Source organism: Monodelphis domestica, chromosome 1, assembly GCF_027887165.1.
Source record: "Monodelphis domestica isolate mMonDom1 chromosome 1, mMonDom1.pri, whole genome shotgun sequence".
Classification (NCBI taxonomy): domain Eukaryota; kingdom Metazoa; phylum Chordata; class Mammalia; order Didelphimorphia; family Didelphidae; genus Monodelphis; species Monodelphis domestica.
In genome coordinates, this window is record NC_077227.1 from 275844232 (window position 1) to 275850336 (window position 6105).

Here is a 6105-nt window from a genome sequence, read left to right on the forward strand (position 1 = left end):
AAGACAGGGCTGATTTCCCTTCTATCTTCAAGTACTTGAAGACAACTATCATATCTTCCTTAATATTTTTCCTCTTTAGGAAAACAGCTCCATTTCTTTCAACTGTGACTTACATGAAATGATTGTCATACTTGGTTACCCTATTCAAGATATACTCCAATTTATTTTTTTAAAATGCCATACCTATAACAACACAATACTCCAGAGTCAGGAGAAATAGAAAAGAGTATAATGAGACCATCGCCTCCTGCCTTCTGTACTTCATGCCTCAGTGAGTACAGTCTAGGATTTTGTCGACCAAGAAATCCAACTGCTATTTTCCTCAAAACAAATGCAAATAAACAAACAAAAATGTTGTGTAACCACACTCTGAGGCAGGTAGGTGGCTTTATGGATAAATGATGAGCTTGAAATTAGGAAAAATTATTGCTCAGACATTTACTATCTCTGTGAGCCTGGGCAAATCACTTAACCTTGTTTGCCTCAGTTCCTCATCTGTAAAATGAAAGGGAAATGGACAAACCAGTGTAGTATCTGTACGGTATGGATGCAATATACACTCTAATATGTGTACAGATCATTTATCTTAGCCAGCTATCATAAGACTTCTGGAATATTCCCAAACCAGCCTCCTTCCTATGAACCCCAAACACATTGTCATTCAATACACTTTCATTTATTATATAGAGCAGGATAGCTAGAAGGCCATTGCCCAAGTATCTTTGCCAAAAAAAATCCCAAAATGGGGTCAGGAAAATTGAGACACAATTGAAATAATTCAACAAATACTTTGGACCTCTTACTTGCTATTATTTTTAATCCGGATGTTACAAACTTTCATGTAGCCCTATTAAATTTGTGTTTATTGTTTTTTATTTTCAATCCTGAATCTATCATTCAATGAGTTTGTCTATACTTTTCAGTTTTATATTACCTACAAATTTGATAATTGTACAATCTAGATCTTTTTTCATAGCATTGTAGTAACTTTGAACAAAGGCAAGGAAAGGTTCCTTGACCACTCCACTAGACATATCCCTCAAGACTGACATTAAATTATTCAGCAGTTTTGTTGTAGTTATTCAATCAGTTTTTAATTCATCTGTCTTATTATTTATCTAGCTCATATCACTCCATCTTGTGGAGACTTTATCCATAGCCTCACTGAAATTAGATATACCATGTCTCTGACATGCTCCTCATCTACTAGTCATTCAGAAAAAGAAATTAAATTAGTCTGACAGAAGTTATTCTTCATCAACCCATCCTGACTTTTGCAGATTTCCTTCTAAATGCTTGCATATCATCCTTTCAATAATATGTTCCAGGATATTGCAAGAAGTTGTTAAAAATTACTGGGAATTTTATTCCTAAAATAACACCCAAATATTCATATACATCATGACAGAAAAATTATTCTTTGGTCAAAGGATATGAACAAGTAGTTTTTGAAAGAAGAATTCAAAGCAATCAATAATCATATGAAAAAATGTTCCAAATAACTCTTGATTAGAGAAATAAAAATTAAAAAAACTCTGTGGTACCACTTCATACCTATCAGATTGACCAACATGACAATAAAGGAAAGTGATAAATGTTGGAGGAAATGTGGCAAAATTGTTATACTAATGCCTTGTTGGTTGAGTTGTGAACTGATCCAACCATTCAGGAGGGCAATTTGGAACTATGCGTAGAGGGCTATAAAACAAAATACTACTGCTCTGTGTTCCAAAGAGATAAAAAAGGTGAGGGGGGAAGGACCTACTTGTACAAAAATATTTATAGCAGTCCTTTTGTAGTGGTGAAGAATTGAAAATTAAGATGTCCACCAATGTGGTATATAACCATGTGTGTATATGTGTTTATAAATTTAGATACAAATATTTACCATGTTGGAAATTAAAATAGGTAAATTTTAAAATATTTATAAATTCATTGAAATAAATTCATTTCATGCTATTATAAATATAATATTTATAGGAAAATGCTGCATTGTTCAAAACCAAAAGAATTATTGAGAAAAGTGACATTGTTTTATATATATTTGTAAGTATCTTTAATATCTGGTTTATTAGAGTATAGTTAGTTAGATTCTCATATCTGCTTCTGTGTTCATTCTGTTGTGATACTGTTTTAGCCAGTCTATTAAAAAAACCCAGCCTAACACAGATATATATAGTTAGGAAAGTTAGACTAAATGTATTAATATTATTATGAAAAAAGCTTTAACCTTTCAGAATCCCTGAAAGGGTCTTAAGGTCCTAAAGGGATTCAATAGGCCACACTTTGAGAGCTACTCTAGATGTTCATGGATCAATAGTAAACATTTCATGTAAAAACAATTATAGTTCATTACCTTTGAATTGTTATAGGGAATGGCTGAGATGCAGATGTTTCCAGGAGAAAATCTTAATTCTCTTGTCCATGTCAGGGAACTAATGAGTTGGCATAAAAGAATTAGTATTATCAAGCCTAAGGGCAAACATGGAATTTTGAAAATCAAATGAGAGTTTTTGTATTTTTCATGTGAAAGTGATATACATATATATGTGTGTATATATACATATACATATATACTTGTACATCGACTGATTGAATTGAATGAGACAAGAGGAACAACACCCTTTTTGCTAGAAATGACATTTTCCAGATCCAGGAACAGTAAGGTTTACTTGACATTTTCTCCTACTAACTTCTTTACTTTCATGGAGTTTCAGAAAACTTTTGGGGAGACTATTTGTCAGAATTCAGTTCCAGAAGCCACCAGTCCACAAAGAATTCAGGTGCAACTCTTTCAATCATCCCAAATCAGTACCCATTAGTAGCCGAGGTACTCTGAACAATGCTTTAGGTTGGAGCCAATGCTCAAACTAAAAATGACTAGTGCACTAGCATCTTATCTCCTCCCTCTTTTAGGGATAAAAGTTAAAATCCATTTTATAGGATTAGAAATTTAAATGCAGAAAGGGAACTTGGGGATCATCTAGTTCAATCTTCTCATTTTATGGAGGACAAACGTGGAGCCCAAAGAAGCTTAACAACATTCCACAAAATTTAGAAGCAGGCTAGAACTCAAACCCAGGTCCCTTGACTCCAACAGTGTACTTTCTTATATTTTTCTTTAGTTTGAGGTTCAGAAAATTAATTACTAGTTACAGGGCAAGGTAACAGAGGTTTTATTCTTTTTTTTTTTTTGCTAACTTAGAATCTGCTTTTGTCCCATAATCTGGTTATTACTAATCTTGCATCATAAAATGGGTTGATGAGTCTTTTTCAGGGGACAAGGTTGGCAATGGGCCCTAGAGGCCTTGTCTATCCCTCCACATACCTGTTGTGCTCTTAAGATACTCTTGACATGAAAACAAAAAGAACTCAAGTTCTGATCTGTAAGCCAAACAATGTGCCCTGAATTTCTTCACTTTTCCAATTTCCTATTGGATTAGCATTTATCCAGTACCTTTGTTTTATAACTAGAAATGACCTTCTCTGCATAGGTACCTTTTCTGGGAATACAGATTCAATTATTTCTACTTTCATTGTTTGGCACAATTATTTAATGTTTAACCATCTAATAAAGCCATGTTGCTTGGTAGATTTTTCATGCTCTATTAAGATATTATTATTTAAATCTTATAATAGTGGTAGAATTATATATATATATGTACAAACATATATATGTACATATATATATATATATATATATATATATATATATATATATATACTGGTAGATACAGTTGCTTTGCTATTTGAATTTTGTTAAATTTTCCATTGTTAAGGTATTCAGTTGGGGGAGGCTGGTGTTACAATTTGGGCAATGATTCTATTCTAAGTGTGGTATATTTACATTATATTTTATATATTGTATATATTATATAGTTGTTAATTGGAGAAAAAGAAAGTTTATCATGTTCTTTAGATATTACTAGCCATTCAGATAAATTTCAGACCTGTTTCTTGCCTGTCTTTACATCATCTCTGTGAGCTAGTAAGAAACTGGCAATTTTGGTACCATAATCCAGAAAGGAGAAATCCAAAGTAACCTATTAAGTAATGGGCAAAATTAGGCTAGAATTTTAAGTCTAATTCCCAACTTTATGCCCCACTTACTGGACTAGCTATCTTCTAAAGGTGGAATGATATTGTGTTATGTCAAAGCAAATCAACCAGAAGTCCCAAAACTATAGTCCTGTGTCTTCCCAGAATTATCTGTCTGCCTAGATTAAAGATCCTTATAATTATAACAACCAACCCCCTCCCCAAACCCCCCAATCAACCATGTTAGGCAACTTTTCTCTCAAACTGAACCACTGAATTGCCGTTTCTGCTTGGATAACACATTCCCACTTTTGGAGGTGGAAAGTGCTTTGATTGGGTTCCTTTATATGTCTTCTCTATTGGGAAATTAAGTGACCTGTCTTGGAATTGCCCAGCACTGACTGATGGTATAGAATATACTCTTCTTTTATCTCTAGCTTGCCTCCTATTCTCAACCTCTAAGAATTCATTTTCAAGTTTTTGATGGTTCTTTTCCATTTCTTTTTAAAGGTTGTTCAGAAGAGCCCTTGTAAAGATAATTTTAGCATTGTGACTTAAAAATCTAAGTTAATTGGTCACCAAGAAAAATCACAAATAATAAAATACTCAAGTCAGCTGGAAATTATGGTGCTTTTTATTAATATAGTGAAAAGAAACTTAAGAAGAAGGGAGAAGGAAAGGGTGTAGGATTTCTCCCGCCTGGTTTGTGCCAGGCAGGAAGATTAGAAGCTCTAGAAGGTAAGATTTTGGAGAGTAAAAGAGGAAGGAATCAGCCTGAACTCCAAGAGGGCTCAGCCAAGATGCCTGAACCTGAATTAGCTCAAGGGCAAACTCACCGCCCAAACCCAGACAAATAGCTGCCACCACTCCAAGATGTCGGAACGCTTAGCACGCTGCCAGCCAGAGACTCTGCTCCAGGAAAAGAGTGTTCTCAATCAAGAACTTCTTGGAGATAGCAAGGGACCCAAATATATAGACCTTTCACCCTTATGTCTCCTCCTCTAAATTTTCACATCTACCAATCACATCAAAGGCTCCATACTTTTAGTTCTTGCCTTCTTTGATTATATCTTTTGAGTTACTTAACACTTCTTTGTTAAGTTCACCTTTAGTTAGTTACTTGACCTTTTTGTGATTAATTTAACCTTTATAGTTATTTAACTCCTTTTTGTATTAGGATACTAAAAATAGACTTACCTTAAAGTTTTAGCTTAACTATAAGGTGAGAACTAAGTACCTTCCTTGTTCAATCAGGAGTTTACAACTTTATCTTCCCCTAAAGTAAGGTTTAAGTAGGGTGGAGCAATGTAAAGTTCCCAAGACATTCCTGATCAAGTATCTCCATTGTTACAATCATGAAATAGCTAAATCAAATCTTCTAAAGTACTCTGAGTAGGGTGGAGTAGTTTTAAAATTCACACCCTGTCATTCTAAAACCTATTAATATTCTTATTCTGTAACTTTAAAATAGTCTTGTCTATCTCTTTCAGTTGGGCCAGGAGGTCTTGTTCTTTTTGCATTAGGGAATTGGTGGAGTTTTTCAAATTCAGATGTTATCTTCTGCCTCTCAGTTTCTGTTCCTCTGAAATACACCAAGGTAAATGGGAAAGGGAAAGCTATTTTTAAAAATCTTCACCCAACATGAATGAACAAACTCCTTTTTCATTATTACACAGAAATAATATCACATTATAAGTTTTCTTTCCTGTAATACAACAGTACCATCATTACATAGCTACTAAGATAGGACTTTCTGAGAGCCAAACATTTGATCCCCTTTAAAAACATATAACTTCAAACATATAAACATTAGATGATGTCTGCCTTTAGCAGTGATGCCTCACCCTGGTTTTATAACATTCCTGAATTGTCTCCAGTTATTTTATAAAGTAAAAGTAAAATTAATTTTAGTTCTCTGGCTTAAAAAAAATTCAATCAAACAAATATTTATGAAGTGCCTGCTATACATGTAAAAGACATTGGAGGTACAAAGACAAAAAAACAATTTTTCCCTCATCCCCATTGTACATTTTATTGGAAACCTGTAATATATACATAGAGAAGTCT